The sequence below is a fragment of the Ranitomeya variabilis genome, chromosome 4 (genome assembly GCF_051348905.1).
Source record: "Ranitomeya variabilis isolate aRanVar5 chromosome 4, aRanVar5.hap1, whole genome shotgun sequence".
NCBI lineage: Eukaryota > Metazoa > Chordata > Amphibia > Anura > Dendrobatidae > Ranitomeya > Ranitomeya variabilis.
In genome coordinates, this window is record NC_135235.1 from 376,805,156 (window position 1) to 376,824,943 (window position 19,788).

The 19,788-nt window shown below is 45.3% G+C and overlaps 1 protein-coding gene and 1 long non-coding RNA gene across 2 annotated transcripts in view; both read right to left on the minus strand.

The window, feature by feature from the left end:
- LOC143764801 (uncharacterized) overlaps nucleotides 1-19,788 on the minus strand; it is a 743,861-nt gene that overhangs the window by 197,939 nt on the left and 526,134 nt on the right. The window lies entirely within an intron of this gene.
- Nucleotides 15,915-19,788, minus strand: part of LOC143768937 (uncharacterized) — a 349,928-nt gene continuing 346,054 nt past the window's right edge. The window contains exon 3 of the long non-coding RNA XR_013214132.1: nucleotides 15,915-17,024. This is a non-coding gene — a long non-coding RNA (uncharacterized LOC143768937). The remainder of the gene's footprint in view (nucleotides 17,025-19,788) is intronic.

A 19,788-nucleotide genomic window follows, 5' to 3' on the forward strand; every position in this document is an offset into this window, starting at 1 on the left:
ATTATTTATTTATTTTTTTGGGGCTGAACTGACAACAGGGAGAGCTGCACTCACACGGAGACCATGCAGACAGCCGTAAACGGCGCTGCAAGGCCCCAAAAAACTCCTCTACGTTGTCCTATGTAGTGTTTTTCCACAATTTAGCTGGATTCGGGTGGAAAGCCACTAATAGGAATTATTTGAAAAAATGTGCAGCGGCCTGCACTATTTGCAAAAAAGGACAATGGAATGGATAGAACTGTATGAGTCAGTGAACCACCCTGAGCTGGATACAACCGGCTGTGGCTGCACACAGACTACAGGGCGAGCTGCACTCACACGGAGACCGTGCAGACAGCCGTTAACAGCGCTACAAGGCCCCAAAAACCTCCTCTACGTTATCCTATGTAGTGTTTTTCCACAATTTAGCTGGATACGGGTGGAAAGTCACTAATAGGAATTATTTGAAAAAAATGTGCAGCAGCCTGCACTACTTGCAAAAAAGGACAATGGAATGGATAGAACAGTATGAGGCAGTGAACCACCCTGATCTGAATATAACCAGCTATGGCTGCACACAGACTAGAGAGTGGGCTGCACTCACACACACACACACACAGAGACCTTGCAGAACGCTGTGAAAATAGCGCTGCAAGGCAAAAGCAAGGTGAACACACAGCGGTTGCTAAATTAGCCTGGGAAAAGCACAAAGAAGCAAATCGTTATCTCAACTGGCCCTCAGTCAGAACACAGCATCCTATGGCTAACTGAATTCACAGCAGACTGAGCCCAAAATGGCGCCAGCGACTTTTAAACTGCAGCATGACATCATTTCAGCAGCCAATCACAGCCTTGCCAGAAGTTTCATGCCCACCATGCTGAACAGGATGTGCCCACACTTGTAATCAGTCCTCATTGGCTGAATTCGTGCTGTTTGAATTGAGAACTTCCGATTCCGGTATCCGATATGCGCCAAGTATCGGATCTCGGTATCGGAATTCCGATACCGCAAATATCGGCCAATACCCGATACTTGCGGTATCGGAATGCTCAACACTATTCACCAGCAATTTCTCATTTTTCCAACATTTACAAAACCATTTTTTAGGGACTACATCACATTTGAAGTGACTTTGAGGGGAGTATTTGCAGAAAATACTTGAAAGTGACACCATCCTAAAATCCACAGGCCTCAAAGTGCATAAAACCACATTCAAGAAGTTTATTAACCCTTCAGATTCTTCATAGGAATTAAAGGAATGTGGAAGGAAAAAGTGAACATTTTACTTTTCACAATTTTTTTAATTTCACAAGGGTAATAGGAGAAAATGGATAGCAAAATTTGCTGTGTAATTTCTCCAAAGTACCTCGATATCCCATATGTGGGGGAAAACTACTGTTTGAGTGCACAGCAGGGCTCGGAAGGGAAGGATCCCACTTTGACTTTTTGAATGCAAAATTGGCTTGAATCGAGAATGGACTCATTTATAGAAAACAAAATCTGGCACTCTTTCAGAAATAAAGAATATATTTATTTAGTGAAGCAATCCCAATAAAGTAATGTTTTGGCCATAAACATCGACCTTCATCAGACTGTAATATACAATGTAAAAAATACATAAGTAAATTGTACACAGAACAATAATAATGTCAAGGGAAAAATATCAATAGTAGCAATAATACCATATTAATCCATAGAGAAGGCAAAACATACATACATATTATGTAAAATAGATTCAAATAGTATATGATAAGTATAGCTGTTTACTATGTCGATCAAGTCACTCAAAAAAGTGATATGGAGGTATGGAACAATAAGTGGTTCGACCATGTGCAGAATTTAGGTACCTAAGATAAAATGAAAAAAATCTTGATCAAAGATCATATGCCTCTGAAAAGTGGTATTCCTGACAAAAATCCAGCAAAAGGATATGTTAAGGTAGTGGAAACATATTAACCACCTTAATGTACAACTACTTGAGAGGGCAATGGGAGAAAAAAAGAAGGGAGGAATAAATACTATTGTATAAATACTATTGATTAGACACAATAGTATGAAAAGACAAATGGACCCTTTTAGAAGAGTGCCTATAGCATGCTTATCAGATTACTGGAGACAATATGTACCAGGAAAAGACAACGTCGTGGAAGCTGGGAGTAAGTGTAATCCCTGTGGAAAGCACAGGTGTATCTAGAGCTTAGTGAGTTTTAATAGCTGAGCTAAGAAAATGAGGCAGGAAGAGGTGTGTCTAGGTAACCATGGAAAAAAGATCAAACTCGCATAGGAAGTGTATAGCGAGAACCAGAAAAGCCTGGGTGAGTAATTATAGGACACAAATCTGGAACGCACCAGAGGTTCGTTACTGTGGCCGGGACAAGAAATGATACGCAGTGAACCACATATTTGGAACGTATAGTCATCGTGCTTGAGGGCTGTGGGAATGTCAGATAGATGTAAACAGAAAACATCCAGAAGCCGTCTGTAAATGAAAATAATAGCATTAGTAAGGAAAAAATAGAACAAGGGAAAAAGGAGAAAAAGGAAATGGTGGGGAAGGGAAAAGGGGATGAAAAATAGAAAAATGAGAACTGAAAAACAGAAATTTAAAAATAAGAAAATAAAAAATTAATGATAAAAAAATGATGAATAGGGAAAAATCAGAGATTAGAATTTGTAAAAGAAAAAAAAGTGCCTCTTTGTGTATTTAACAATATTTGTCGTGATTTTTTTTAGGGCTAATCTTTCATCAGCCCTATCAAGTTTATTCCGAAGATGACTAGGCCTTCTAAAACATGGTAAAATGGTAATTGAAACCCCGGAATACCCTGATAACTTTTGTGTAACAGAGACCAGTGTTAACGGATGTTTTTATGTAACCTGTAAGCAAAGGGGTGGAATGTGTGTACAAATGGAATTCTGTTTATTGTATCTTTGATCTTTGTTGAATGTGGTGTGGTATGACAGCATTGAAGTAGGTTCTTGGGGTACCATCTCTGTTAAAACTTGGTTTCCCTTTCACCCAGACATTTGGAGCATGTCTTTGCATTGGTGACAATTCTTTTCACCCTTTGGAAAAGAGAGATTAGGATTGATCTCTCAACTGCATAAGGATGACAGCTTTGATATAAAAGTATGTTATTGAGAGCCTTACTTTTGACAAAAAGATCTATAGATAACGTGCCATTAGTATCTTTAATTATAATGGTGTCTAAAAAATTGATCTGTTTTGAATCACTATTTTTAGTAAATTTTAGTTCAGGCCACACGCTGTTAAGTTGGCTGTAAAAGAGCCCTAGTGCCTCAAGGGTCCCATTTCATAAACAAAAGATATCATCTGTGTATCTGCACCATAATAGACAATGGGTATGGTATAGATGTTTAGTATAGATATATGTTTTGAAGTAAGGCATGAAGCTATTCGCATATGGTGGTGCTACATTCAAGCCCATGGCCGTGCCTTTGATTGTAAATAGTATGTGCCTTAAAAAGGAAAAATTTCTCTGTAAGGACAAGTTTAAGGAGATCTATGAGTAAACAGATGCCTGATGGTTCCATATCAGATTGATCTAGTAATCATTTAGTTGCTCTAATATATTCCCTTAGGCTATGTGCACACATCTGGAATTGCCGTGGAAATGTCCGCAGCAATTCCGGAACTGTGCCGCGGGTAAAGCGCATGCGGAATTGGCTTGCGTTTTCCCGCTAAACACTAGCATTTTACAAGCGTAATTAGCTTGCAGAATGTTAGTGTTTTCCAAGTGATCTGTAGCATGGCTTGGAAAACTGATTGACAGGATGGTCACACCTGTCAAACATAGTGTTTGACAAGTGTGACCCACTTTTTACTAATTATGCTGCCTATGCACAGGTCATTGCTGCAAAGCATCCCTGGGAACGGGAGCATCGCGAGGAGCGGGAGCGCTGCGAGGGACGCTGGAAGGTGAGAATATCACAATTTATTATTTCAATTCTTTTTTTTTTTTTTTAAATTATATGGTTCCCAGGGCCTGGAGGAGAGTCTCCTCTCCTCCACCCTGGGTACCAACCGCACATGATCCACTTACTTCCCGCATGGTGGGCATAGCCACATGCAGAAAGTAAGCGGATTAATGCATTCCTATGTGTGCAGAATCCCCGCGATTCCGCACAAGGAATGAACATGCTGTGTTTTTTTCCGGAATGCGATTCCGCCGTGGAAAAAAATGCAACATGTGCACAAAAATTGCGGATTGCATTCTAATAATAGGATGCTTAATGTATGTATTTTTTTCGCTGTTTAATCGCGTTTTTATAGTGAAAAACCGCAAAAAAACGCGAAAAATCCTGAACGTGTGCACACAGCCTTAGAGTGCTGTATTGAGGTGTATAAATTGTTAATATCAAATGAGAATAATATGGTTTCTGTAGGTACTTGTCCGAAGTTTTTTATGATCGCGATAAAGGCCCATGTGTCTAAGATAAAAGATAGCATATTCTTGACCAATAGGGACAGCACTTTTTGTAACAAAATCAATAATGGAATTGAAATGGAATCCATGGATGCGACTATGGGCCTACCATAGGATCTATCCAGTCGTTTAAGAATTTTTTGGAGTATATAAAATACTGGAATAATAGGGTCTAATTTAGTTAGTATATATTATGCCCGAAATATGGGCTTGTTCAAGTACATGATGCATTCAGTGGCACCTCCTCCTGGTACCATTTGGCATAGTCCATGACCACCAAGATTGATGGCCTTTGGCGGACTTAACTTGGGGTCCTACAAGGTCCATGGCAATCTGGTCAAACGGGACCTCTATAACGCGTAATGGAACTAGGGGACTGCAGAAGTGAGATACAGGAGCAGTTATCTGACAGGTAGGGCAGGATAGGCAGAAACTAACAATGTCTCTGTGACACCCAGGTCAGTAGAACCTCTGAAGGACCCATTCTTGGGTTTTATCTATGCCTAGATGCCACCCAAGACATGAGAAAATGCAATAGACCTGGCCCAATGTCTATAGGGTCAATAGTGCATAGAGCTGACCTGGCTCCTGTCTGAGTCATTTGGTATCTTTGCCTTTCCCCACAAGTCCCAGAACAGGTTGAAGTCCCACCTGATTATCACGTGATGTAACACTACCCCGACCTCATGGGACACCACTTGTTTTTATCTACACTCTGGCGATGGGGTAGTCCTTGATGTCCCCATGGATACTGCAGATGCCGATGTATTTCCCTGGGATCAACTGGTGGGGAAGTGTGGCTCTTATTAGGGTCACCAAACTCCCTGTAATGACTGGAAGCGGAGACACAGATGTTGAAGTGCACATTCGTTTAATACAATTTTTGTGAAACCACAGGACCACAATTCGGGGGCTCTGAAGGGGGCATAACTATGTGAACCACTGACACCCTTAGCAAGACCCCTCAAACAGGGCCAGGTTGGAATGCCTGAGGGATGCAAGGTGCTACCTCCATTTAGACCCTGAACATGTGGAAGCTGACCCAGCGGGACAGGCGGGCTGGCAGGAATAGCAGCAGGCGAAGACTTAGGAAGATAGTAGACGGCTGGAGCGGGTAGCTGGTGGAAGCTGGCGGGAACTGGAGCAGAGGGCACTGGTGTAGTCCAGAGAGGTGAAGAAAGGCTCAGCTGGTACTCTGGGAAGACAAACTGGAATTAGCAACGTACTCGTAGAATACAGGCACACAGGAACAAGTGACCTGGAATTAGCAACTGGAAACACGATGCTCAGGCACCTTCCGTAGGACAGAGGTGCCTGAAAAAGCATGAATCACACAACCATTGGTTGAAGCACTTTTTGGAATTAGCGCGCTGTCTCTTTAAGAGACTGGGAGCGCGCGCCCTCAGAACCATACCAGGACACCTGAAGGGAGCACATAGCATCCAGGAAGCAAGAGCAGGAGGAGGACGTGTGGGACAATGGCCGGAGGCTTCAGTGGGTCGGCGCATCTACTCGGGATCATACAGAAACGCTGGCCCCGAGGTGAGAAGGTCACCAAGGAGCGGCCCGAGAGCAGGGAGCATGGCGATGCCTCTGCAATGCCCCTTTACGCCCGCTCATCTTTTTAGGTCAGCAAAAGATATCTTCAGTAGAAGAGGGGCTTGGACATTCTGTTTGGGTTCCCACGACCTTTCCTCAGAACCAAAACCCTTCCAATCCACTAAGAAAAAAGTCTTTACTCTTACCCTTTTTGTGGCCAAAATATTCTCCACCTCAAAGACATCCTCCTTGCAGACGGGATCAGGAGTGGTACCCCGGTCCTTAAAGAAAGAGCTCAAAATTACCAGCTTGAGGAGAGAGACATGAAAGGAATTAGGCACACACAAAGAGGCAAACAATTTACATTTGTAAGAAACAGCATTAATTTGTTTCAAAACCTCAAAAGGACCAATGAAACGGGGTCCCAATTTGTAAGACGGCACCTTCAAACGCATGTACTTTGAGGAAAGCAACACCTTATCCCCAGGCTGTAAGGTCGGAGCATCCAGATGTCTTTTGTTGACATGCCTCTTCATACTCAGCGATGCTCTCTCTAGAGCGATCCTGGTGTCTTTCCACACCTTAGAGAAATCCGCCATAAGGGCATCGGTGGCCGGAATGTCCAAAGACCCGAAGACAGTCAGAGGAACTCTGGGTTGGAGACAAAACACAATCTCTAAAGGAGACCTAGCAGAGGACTCACTTACATGGTTATTATAGGAGAACTCTGCCCATGGTAGTACCTTGAACCAGTCATTGTGATGTACGTTGATGAAGTGATGTAGGAACCCAGACATGATCTGATTGATACTCTCCACCTGACCATTGGATTGGGGATGATAATCTTATGAGAAATCCAATTTCACTTTCAAAAATTTACAAGTTGCCCTTCAAAACTTGGACGTGAACTGGACACCCCTGTCACACACAATTTGGAGACGAAATCCGTGGAGATGGAAAATATGCTGAATGAAGTGGTCCGCAAGGTCAGGAGCAGATGGCAGACCTGGCAGAGGAATAAAGTGAGACATTTTGGAAAAGCAATCCATCACGACCCAGATGACGGAGCAGCCAGAGGAGACCAGGAGATCCATAATGAAATCCACCGCAATGTGCTGCCAGAGAATAAAAGGAATGGGAAGAGGCAGAAGATGTCCAGACGGTAAGTGCGTCGCAGTCTTGTTTCGGGCACAGGAGGGACAGTCCAAGACGTACTCCAAGGTGTCCTTTCTCATGGTACGCCACCAATAGTGATGGGAAATGAGTTGCATAGTCTTCCTCTGTCTGGCATGACCTGCCAATTTGGAAGAGTGGCCCCAATGAAGAACTTGTGATGGTCCGAACTGGATACTGTCTTATCAGAAGGAACCCAAGACTGACTGTGGCAACAGTCACCATTTTGGATGGCTCAATGATGTGTTGGGGTTCTTCCTCCACGTCGGGAGATAGGAAGGCCCTGGATAGTGCGTCAGCCTTGACATTCTTGCTGGCAGGCCTAAAATGAAGAGCGAAGTTGAATCGAGCAAAAAGTAAGGACCATCTTGGCTTGGCGAGGATTCAACCTCTGTGAAGACTAGATATAGGCTAAGTTCTTATGGTCAGTGAAAATAATGACTTGATGTACTGCTCCCTCGAGAAGATGCCATTCCTGTAGAGCCAACTTGATTGCCAGCAGTTCCTGATCTCCAATGGAATAATTTTTCTCGGGAGCGGAAAAAATCTTTGAGAAGAAGCCACAGGAAACCATCCGCCCAATGGAGGACTTCTGGGAGAGAACCACACTAGCGCCTGTGGAGGAAGCATCTACCTCTAGGAAGAATTGCACGGAAGAAAAAGCTTTCTTTAGTGAAGTAAAAGCCTTTTCTGCCTCAGGAGACCAATCCTTGGAGTTGGCGCCTTTTCGCATCAGGGCAAAGATGGGAGCCACGCAGGAAGAGAAGTGTGGAATAAATTGATGGTAATAGTTAGCGAACCCCAGGAACCATTGTATGGCCTTAACCCCAGTCAGACGAGGCCATTTGAGGACAGAGGCTAACTTCTCTGGATCTTTAGACCACAGGATGAGACAATATAGCCCAGGAAGAGCAGAGAGGACTGCTTGAAGATACACTTCTCAAACTTCGCATACAGTCTGTTCTCCCCAAGTTTCTGCAGGACCTGGTGGACACTCCTGCAATGCGATGCTAAATATGTAGAGTATATCAAGATGTCATCCAGGTAGACAACAATGCAAGAGTAGAGGAGATCCCTAAAAATGTCGTTAACAAATTCCTGGAAGACTGCGGGAGCATTAGTGAGTCCGAATGCCATGACCTGGTATTCATAGTGACCATCTGTCACCATAATGTGAATATGCCATGTTTGAGTATCTACCTAAAAGTACATTGGCTTTTCAGACACACGCTGTGGGCCTTTTCGACCCCCCTCTTCCCACTCTGCCTGTGTATGTAACTCAAGACCCCTCATTTTTCTCCTTTCCTCAAGAATTTATATGGCTTCAAAGTGAAAGTACAAGTAGAAGCACATAGGAAAAAAGCAAGCTTCTTTGTCTTTGCTAATGTAAATATCATAGCTAGTGTTGAGCGATACCGTCCGATACTTGAAAGTATCGGTATCGGAAAGTATCGGCCGATACCGGCAAAGTATCGGATCTAATCCGATACCGATACCCGATACCAATACAAGTCAATGGGACTCATGTATCGGACGGTATTCCTGATGGTTCCCAGGGTCTGAAGGAGAGGAAACTCTCCTTCAGGCCCTGGGAACCATATTAATGTGTAAAATAAAGAATTAAAATAAAAAATATTGCTATACTCACCTCTCCGACGCAGCCTGGACCTCCGCGAGGGAACCGGCAGCGTTGTTTGCTTAAAATTCGCGCGTTTACTTCCTTACTTGAAGTCCCGGCTTGTGATTGGTCGCGTGCCGCCCATGTGGCCGCGACGCGACCAATCACAAGCCAGAACGTAATTTTAAAATCCTGAAGGACCTAAAATTACGTCACGGCTTGCTGTGATTGGTCGCGTCGCCCATGGGACGTCACGGGAGGCAGGACAAGCGCGCATTTTAAAATGCGCGCGTGTCCAGCCTCCTGTGACGTCACGGCTTGTGATTGGTCGCGTCGCCCATGTGACCGCGACGCGACCAATCACAAGCCAGAACGTAATTTTAAAATCCTGAAGGACCTAAAATTACGTCACGGCTTGCTGTGATTGGTCGCGTCACGGCCACATGGGCGGCACGCGACCAATCACAAGCCGGGACTTCAAGTAAGGAAGTAAACGCGCAAATTTTAAGCAAACAACGCTGCCGGTTCCCTCGCGGAGGTCCAGGCTGTGTCGGAGAAGTGAGTATAGCAATATTTTTTATTTTAATTCTTAATTTTACACATTAATGTTGTTTCGATACCGATACCCGATACCACAAAAGTATCGGATCTCGGTATCGGAATTCCGATACCCGCAAGTATCGGCCGATACCCGATATTTGCGGTATCGGAATGCTCAACACTAATCATAGCACCGATTAATGATAGAAGTGGGACAAATACATTTTTTACATGGCTTCCGTAGAACTATCAGCCAGTGAGTTTTCTAGGTTCCAGAACTAGCACAATTGAGAAATGTATTACTATGGAACTGGGTCACCCAGCCACCCCATGTCTATACTTAAACGAATCCCTATGGAAGGCTGAGCATAACGACATGGGTGTCATCTTTCTATGAGGTTCCTAGGCCAAGATATGTGGGATGATGATTTTTCATACTGCTAAGACAGGGGAGTAACCAGCCTCTAAGTGAGGTCACCGCCGGGGGGAGGGCTTTGGTTTTAGGCTATTAAATAACTGAGTGAAGCAGCAGTCTTCACGTGTCTTTGTCCGGGGTCTAGCTGTTATACAGATGTGCTATGCATCTAGATGTGTCCCCTCCTCCACAGCACACGGTCGGCCATGAGATAAGATGACATAACCACATGTAAGTGATTTTTCAACCTTAATCCCATTTTATTTGTAATTGTATTGAACATATGATATTTGTCTACTTTATAATATCTTTTTATACTTCTGCAAACACTGCCTACCTTTTTTTTGGAGTAAAATATAAAATTACTAGCTTGTCTCTCCTTGCTCTATAACGTACGGTCCCATCCTCTGAAGTGAATTACTCTACTAGTCTGGGTTGGCCCAATAATAATTACAAAATCGGAGCTGGCGGCAGCAGAATTTGTCCTGTGCAATTGGGAGGCTTGGTAGCGACCGGTGGCGTTGATAATTATTGTTCCCACCTGAGTGGGAGTAGTTATATCGCCCTCGCTGCAGCGTGCCCAATAGCCAGTACATAGCAGGCAGCTTTTCTGGTGAATAATTACCCTTGGTGCATTGCCCTAACTGATCTGAGGGTAAGGGGGCACCAGAGAGCTGCAAGTTCTAAACTGGAACTAAGAAGTGGGATATATATAAATCTCCTTCAGAAAGAACCAGGGGCAACCAAACAACCCCGGTTCATGACAAATTGGTGTGAGTGGTTGGGATGATAAAGGTATCCTCTCCATGAACCGTGACATATTCGTGGCAGCGCGGTGGGATTCCTGACACCATCTCGGGTGTTACAGGCTGTCTTCCACTCGCCCCCCTGGCGTATGCGGATCAGGTTATAGGCTCTTCTGAGATCCAAATTGGTGAAGATCTTGGCACCCCTGAGATGGTCAAAAAGCTCTGAAATAAGCTGTAACGGATATCTATTTTTCACCATAATCTGGTTTAGATCCCTGTAATCAATACAGTGGTGGAGAGATCCATCCTTCTTCTTGACAACCTGCACCTGCTGAAGAAGAGGATTTCTGAATAAATCCTCTAGCTAGATTCTCCTTGATATACTCTGACATGCCTTGGTTCTCTGCCAGAGAGAGAGGATAAATGCATCCTCGAGGAGGAGACAACCCGGGGAGCATCTCAATGGGACAGTCATTTGACCTGTGAGGAGGTAACGTCTCCATTTCTTTCTTATCGAAGACGTCAGAGAAGGACCAATAGGAGGATGGTAATCCAGGCAGGGTGGATGGTGCTATAGGAGGACGAACAGGACGGATGAGAGCAAGACACCTGCGAAAGCAGGAATCTCCTCAGCGAAGGACCTCACTGGTCTTCCAATTAAACACTGGCTCATGTGCTGGAAACCAGGGTAGACTTAAAAGCAAGGGGTGAAACAATCCTGGCAACACATGAAAGAAGACTATCTCAGGGTGTGTCAGACCTACCCAAAGTTGCACCAGCACAGTTTTGAAACGAACGGGCTTGGTCAGGGCTGTGTCATCTACGGAGGTCACCAGCACTGGGTTCTGGAGGCATAGGACTGGAATCTGGTATCGATCCACCACAGCTTGCTGGGTGAAGTTCCCAGCGGACCCAGAATCCAAGTAGTCAGACACAGAAAAACTGATAGTGCTGAAGGACAAAGACACAGACGTTAGCAGAGAAGGAGAGGAGTGATTCTCACCTAGGGAGGGCTCTCCCACAGACCCTAGGCTCTGGAATTTCCCAGTCACTCAGGACAGGAACAGATCAAGTGTTCAGAACTGCCACAGTAGAAACACCTCCCCTCAGAGCGACACGTCTCCTGGTGTTGCTTTGCTAAATTCACCCAGTCGACTTGCATAGGCTCCGGGGATGAACATTAGACTTAGCTTCTTGTTCCACTTTGCAGGGAGGTGCGGATCACCACTCTTGAAGTCAGAACAGTGCAAACAAGTGGCGCTTGGATTGCAGATAATGGATTCAGTCTGTTTCACAGCACTACCCTGTCTTCCACATGTTCTAGTCTTACTAGGCAAGAGTCCGGACCATATAATCCTCATCATTTATCCCACCACGGTGAGTCCAAGCAGACAAGTGTCCTCACACTTGGACACTCTGAGAAGCTCTTTACCTTTCTATTTATGGCTATTTCATGCCTCTAACTATGCAAGTTTAAAGAAGGACATGAGGAGATCGTGAGCAGTGATTCCTAAATATTAGAGCAACCATGGTGAGAAGCAGATGATAGGGAACAGCAATTACTGTCTCAAGAGGTGGATGATGATGAAACACAGTTGCCAAAAAGTCAAGTTAAGTCAACAATTCAGGAGGAGGACCAGAGTGAGGAAATAAAAGACGAGGTGGTGGAATATGAAGTCACTGAGGTTTCTGCAAACCTCATGGTGGCAGCCGTTCCTTGGTACTCGGCCCCCATCCGTGACTATGTTTCCTATGTGCAGTCCCCACCTTACACCAGCACAGGTACTATAACATCACCCATGCCCTGCCAAAGCAGTTACTGGGAAGGTCCAGATAAACACTGACAAGTGCTTTTAGCCATGGACACTACATTTACTTGACTGCATACTGGGTGAACCTAGTGGAGGCCAGGACCAAGTTGAACCCTGGGATGGCACAAGTGTTAACCAGACCTAGAATTGTGGGCCCAAGTTCATTCAGGGTTTCCCCCTTCTCCTTCTCCAGTTCCTGCACCCCCTCCTGATCTATGGCTCTCGCCGCTAAACCTACAAGGAGGCATGGTTATGTGTAAAAATAGCTGTAACCAAGGGGCAGCTCTGAAGCTTGGCAATTTCACACACGCACCATGTCTGGCTCATGTGCTGGACTTAGTGGTTCTGCGCTTTCTGAAAATCTACACAGATTTGTCTGAGCTACTTGTGAAGGTACACTGTGAGTGTGCCCATTTTCAAAATCAACTACATCTACATCTGTCCCTGGTCTTGCATATGTTGGCAAGGCTTTGTAAGCAGCGGAGTGCAGTAGTTGAATACCAGCTACAGCATGGCAGTCGGTATTCTGCTCAACCTCCACACATAACAACCAATGAGTGACCATAGATATCTGACATCTGCGTGGTTCTCAAAAACTTCGAGGATGACGACATAACCATCCCACTTCTGTGTCTACTGAAATGCTCGCTGCTCACAATTGAAGAGGAAGCATTGCATGTCGACCAGGTGCAGATGGAGGAAGAGAATGCATAGGGTGATACTACCCAGCCTCATCTGATCTTGTCAGCGTGGATTGGGTTATAATGAGGAGTAGGAGGAAGAACAGGAAATGGTTGTACTACCAACACCAGCTTCTTGTCTGATCAGCGTGGATGGCCTGAAGAGTAGGATCAGGATTAGGAGGAGATGGAGAGTCATCCTTTTGGTGGGGACAGGGAAGTCTTGCCTGTTGGGAGTCTGGCACATATAGTATATGTCCCACTGCCTTTCACGTGGTGCTTGAATTATAAGTATTATGTCTACCATCAATTACTGACTGCCCACCCTTCTCACCCCATGCACCAAGGAGAACTCTCCATCTTTCCTTCATGTGGTGGAGAGGGCAATGGTGCAATACCAGAAGGCCATGTTTGAAGTATTGTTCATAAAATTCCCATCTGACAATGCTGCAGGCAGAGGTCAGAATTCTTTAGACAACCAAGAACCAAGGAGTAGAAAAGAGGGAGAAAAACACAGGTCCATGAGAGGAAGAGGAACACTATCAAAGGTCTGGGACAGATTCTTTAGACCCTCCGAGCACCCAGGTACTGATTTGCGGAGTACTCTGACAAGGAGGGAAACGTTTATGAAGATGGTGAAGGAGAATCTATCAGACTGTACCAGCGTCCTCTGTGATTCCTCTGTGCTGTACAACTGTTGGGTGTCTAAGATTTACATATGGAATGAACTGTCCCTCTACACCAGGGGTGGAGGACCCCAGGCCCGGGGCCCCTGATGACCTTTTATTTGGCCCCAGGCAGATTCCTGGGGACTAGCATGCTTTGGCTGGCAGCTGTATTTTGACCTTTCCATAAATTTCTTTTTGCTCTATGAGCACAAACACAGTGTTCACTATTAACCATGCAATGAAATGAAAGATTACATACTGACACCATTTCCAGCATCAGGTCGTACTTTGTGGGTGAAGATAGAGCAGAATTTGTATGGCCCCCCCCCCCAAAGGATGATATAAATTTCCAAATGGCCCTTTGCAGATAAAAGATTCCCCACCCGTGCTCTAAGCCTTGAAGATGCTGGCCTGTCCTACTGGTAGTGTTTTGACAGAGAAGGCTTTTAGTGCCGCTGGGGGCATCATACCTGATAGGAGTGTAACACCCCAGGGTCCTGGTTTTTACATTGGCATTGCTTTCCTCATGGGAGAGTGATATCACGCTTGGAAGCGAAGGAAGATCTCTTTCACCAGGTAAACACAATGCACACAACATGTTGACACTCCAGGCCAGAAGGGGGAGCTCTAAACTTGGTTTAGGGGGAACTTTCCTAATATAGATTCTGGCTTGGAGGCAAAATGAGGCAGAGAGAGGTGTATGAAGCCGTGCAGCCAGAGTTGCTGCAGCTCCAGGATTGAGAGAACAAGATGGAAAGGACAGTGTTTAGTGGACATGTAGGGGCGTGGAGCACAGGAGAGAGACACCAGGGGAGCATAGCAGCGATTTGGCTACCTCCCTGGCCGAGCACAGATTCCGGTAGCCGTAAGACTGAGGTTGTGTCGGACTTTAAGAGGCACAGCAGAAACCGGCAGGACAGCTGGACTTGTAACCTGTCCGCCCTAATACCCAGGAGGCACAGTGGCATATAGAGCCGTCGTAATAGATATAATATAAAAATGCTTGAGCCACCTGTCATACGGGTTTGTGTCCTAACCTTTATGGAGTTTTTTTAAAAAATGTGGTCAATTTAAAGAGCACTATGGCTATAGAGCACACTGCAATAGTTTAGTGGTAAACAAACCTTTTATTGAACCACTACGTGTTTCGGCAGCAGACAGCTACCTTCCTTAGGTGGATTCCTGAGGAAGGTAGCAGTCTGCTGCCGAAATGCATAGTGGTTCAATAAAAGGTTTGTTTACCACTAATCTATTGCAGTGTGCTCTATAGGCATAGCACTCCTTAAATTGACCACATTTTTAAAAGAAAATTGTTTACATTCCCCTTGAGGGATTGTGGCTGGAGCAGCTGGGGGCCATAGAGCTCATCTCCAGGCAACAGGACCTGAAGTGAAGACACATCCTGTGAAGTTGCATCACGTGACTGGATCTTGGGCCCACGTGGCCAGACCAGGAAGCACAGCACAGGAGCAGTCTCAGCAACAGAGCAGGATTGGATGGAGAGGTCCGCTACCTGACTTGTGCAGGGGTGCACAACCCTTCCAGGTGAGAGGCTAATCACCCACCTTCCATTGCAACATCCCAGTCAAACCACCTGGTGCTTCTCATGCTGCGCTCTTACATGTTTATTGTCTAACCTTTATAGAGGACAGAGAGAACTGTGAGGACTTTGCCAAAAGCCATAGGCAGTAAGGGACTTCAACATCACCACGCTAATAGGAAGGCTTCTAACTCCACCTGGTAAAGGGGACTCTGAATTCGCTTCCAAGCCGGCTGGACCCTGCCTGTACCTGTGATCTGGTGCCCTGGACTGCGGTTGCCTGAAGCCTACAGTAAACCAGATAAAGAGACTGCAAACCTGTGTCCTCCTTTCTTTACTGCACCTCTCACCATCCCCATCTACACACCGGGAGCCCTGGGGATCTACTTCACTTGTGGGAAGTTATACCATCCTAGCTGCCATAACATCACCCCAGAGGACCCCTTTAAGCAGCGTCTGTCCCCACTGACTGAATACCACAGGTGGCGTCATGAACACAAACTTTATTCAAAACCCCTTTAAACACTTTCCCTTTTGCATGGGCACCCAGGGCCATGGACCAAGTCACCACCACCGTGAAACATCCCCGTCCCCAGTCTGGCGATTTAGGAGCATCCGCTCATCAACTGAAAATGCTTACAGGCTGACTTTTAGCAAAATGAACAAGGCCTGGATTGGCCCAGACTTCTCAGTACCACAGGATGACAGCAGCGGAACATAAAGTAAAGAAAAAATTCCTTTTTTCAGGTGTATTCCCATTGTCGTAGCTGTTTTCATTCTGACCCAATGTCAGTACGCCAGATCACCAGTGAGGCCAAATCAGGTAGTTACGCCCGTCATTTTACAAGCGCGCTTGGAGACAAAAAGACACCTCACACATATCCTGTGAGCAAGTCACTTTTATCTGATGTAATGCAGCAAGATGCAGTATTTAATACCATTTACAACAAATGTAACACACAATGTAATTCATGTAGCCCCCACCTTCACCCAGGGTCATACTGACCTTTATTCCTCACAACGTACCAGAAACATGTTGTGACTGACTATTGAGAACATACATGATAAGAAGTGTAGTCTCCTTGAAGGGGAGACCATCAGACTACTGCGTTAACAGATTCTAGTAATTCTAGCAATTAAAGGCAAGAGGCACGTAAAGGCAACCTATTAACCCTTCTATATCAATTTCCCCCTTTTGTAAATGGTATAACCTTTGCTACAGGGTCAGCTGATGTCCACAAAGGAGCTACTGTCTCATGGGTCTAGTACCCACAAGGGGGCTTTCTACCTGCTTCGCCCATCCACCCTCAGTGTGGACACTCACCTCCCCCTTCAGCAGTGACTATACGGGGCCTATGATACACTACAGAAGGTTCAGCCTTAGGTAATACATATATTAGCGCTTTTACGCTACATAAAACAATAAGCAAAGCAACAAGATTTGCATACAAGTCTGTAAAATACCAAAAATAATCCATCCCTCTAGACCGCTAAGCCAATTGGCTGGATTTAAAAAGAAGTCTCTATATTGTATTAGTCTTATTAAGAACCTTAAGGAACCAAGAAAATCTGAGTCCAAGTCTATGTAATAAGTTTGTTGGCCTTGTCAACATTTAAAAGTTTATCCAGTGTCTCTGTAAGGTGCAAACATCCTACCGCTGCCAGCAAGGTGATTAGAACAAGTCTTTCTGCTGGTGAAAAGATCTTTTTGCAGTGACTGGTATGGATCCCTGAGGTGAATGTGGTCAGCTGGACTTTAAACCGGGCCGTCAAACCGTGGGTCTAGGCTCCTTCTCACATGTCTGTGTATGACCACCCAATCACCTGGATTCAGCAGATGTATGTCTGCACTGGCATTAGGATCTGGAATGGATGAAAACACATGTTTATGCACCACATTAAGTCTTCTCTGCAAGGCCTGGACATGGGCTGTCATAGCACGGTGTTGCATTTGTAGCACCTGTGGGAAGTACAGACCAGTCTCTGGCAACCTACTAAACAGGACTTCAAAAGGAGACAAGAGTGCAATAGACAAGCACTCTACCCCGCTCTTTCCTGTGTCTGTCATGGCCTTTGAATTTTCAGTTTAAGTGTCCCATTTAGTCTTTCCACTTTCCCACTACTTTGTTTTCTATATGGTGCATGATATGCTTGCTGTTGTGAACTCTGTTTCCGGGCTCCCTCCTGTGGTCGTGAGTTCTCTCTTTGGGCTCCTCCTGGTGGCTCTTTTTGTTAGTTTGCAGGTTTCTGGCTGGGATCAGCTGTCTCGTCATCTGCTAGTCAGGTTTCCTATTTAATCCACCTGGTCCTTCATTCCTTGCCTGTTGTCGTTGTATTCAGTGCTATTCTGATTGCTCCTGTCTACATCCGTTATCAGTCTCTCAAGAGAAGCTAAGTTTTGTTTGCTTATTTTTGCTCATCTGTGTTCAAGATGTCTCCAAGTAAATGATGAGTTTTGTCCAGCTTGCTAATATGTGATTTCCTTGCTTTCTGGTGCTCTGGGGTGCTGAGTTGCTCCCCCCACATCGTTAGTTGGTGTGGGGGTTCTCGCATTCTCTGCGTGGATATTTTTGCATAGGGTTTTTTACTGACCGCACAGATCCCTTGCTATTTTCTGCTATCTAGCGTTAGCGGGCCTCATTTGCTCAACCTGTTTCATCTCTGCATTTGTCTTTTCCTCTTAACTCACCGTTATTATTTGTGGGGGGCTTCTATATCTCTGGGGTTATTTCTCTGAGGCATGTGAGGTCTTTACTTTCTCTTTAGGGGTAGTCAGTTTCTCAGGCTGTGAAGAGACGTCTAGGATTTCAGGAAACGTTCCACGGCTGCCTATAGTGTTTGCGGTTAGGATCAGGTTTGCGGTCAGTCCAGTTACCACATCCCCAGAGCTCGTCCTATTATCTTCTACTTAGCTGGTTAGATTTGTGATCCTAAGCCACTAGGATCATAACAGCTTGCTGTACTCCCAGGGCCTGCATGACTTCCCTCATTATTTCTCCCGTGGAGTGTGTACCCCTATCACTCTCTATGGTTTCTGGTACACCATACCTGCAGATCAGTTCTTTCATCAGTTTGTCTGCAGTCGCTTTAGCATTTGCACATTTTACCAGATAGGCTTCCAGCCAACCAGAGAAGAGATCCACACATACTAGGACATTTTTTTTTCTTTTCCACACACTCCTACCTTGGGTAGCTGTATGTAGCCAGTCTGCAGTCTCTGAAACGGGTAGAGAGGCCTGGGTGTCGCTTTCTTAGGGATTTTTACTGTTTTACCAGGGTTGTGCTGTGCATAGATAAGGCATGACTGTACGGGCTTTGCTGCTGCGTAACTGAAACCAGGAGCGATCCAGAAGGCATCTATCATGGACACATGTGACATTTTGAGGTGTGAGTGGGGCCAGGTGTTGCTTGCGCCATAATTAGGAACAGGGACCTTGGTATGTACAATTTATCCTTATTCTCCCAAAACTCCTTTTGAGTTCAGCTCAGCTCCCATTCTCCCCCGTGTTCCTTCTCTGTTTGGGCAGCTGGAGGGATTTCAGGACATCTAGGCTCAGTGTGGCTCGAATACGCTGACTCCCCGCCACCGTCCACTGCTCCCTAGGCCGCCTTGCTGCTACTTTAGCAGCCTCGTCCGCCCTTCTGTTGCCCTCTACCTCCACAGAGTCACCGTCCATGTGTGCTTTTACCTTGACGATGCCAACCTGGACTGGTAACGTCAATGCCTCCACTAATTGTTTCACCAGCTCTGCATTTTTTTTAATGGGCTTACCGGCTGATGCAAGAAATGTTCTGCTTTTCCAGATAGGGCAATAATCATGGGATATTCCCCATGCACAATTCGAATCTGTGTAAATATTAGCGACTTTACCTGCAGCAGCTCTACACGCCTCAGTGAGTGCCTTCAACTCTGCCTCCGGCACCGACATGTGAGGAGGGAGTGGTTCAGCTTGGATTACCTCATGTGAGGATAGTACTGCATGTCCAGTGTAGAATCGCCCATCCTGGTGGTATCTGGAGCCATCTACAAAAATAAAAATCTCAAAATATGCATTAGGAACAGGTTTTTCATGAACATATGTAAAACATACTGCCTCCTGACTCATCAGTTCCTATGCAGTCATGTTTGTGCGTCATGTCAACGTACCAGAGTACTTTTTTTTTTTTTTTCTAATGCTGTCACCAATTCCCCCTTTTCTGAATCCACAGGCAGATGAGTGGCTGGATTCAGAACATTATGTCTTTTGAGGTGACGTATTCAGGAATTAGTATTAGAGCACATTCAAGTCTGATCTATCTAGCCATAGACATGTGTTTTGGTTGAACTTGTACGATTATGGCATTAATGTCATGTGGGGAACAAATTGTCAAAAGAAAGTCAGTGTGAGCTCACATGCCTAGCAGTAATACAGCAGCTCTTACAACACGGACACACATAGGAGACCCGCTAATCACTGGGTCTAATTGTGCTGAGTAGTAAGCTATTGGTCTCTGTTTTTCTCCATGTTGTTGTGTCAGTACTGCGGTAGCATGTCCTCCCTGCTCTGTGCAAAATAAGAAAAATGGCTGATCATAGTTTGGAATGCCTAAGGCCGGGGCTGACACAATGAGCAGCTTCAGAGAATAG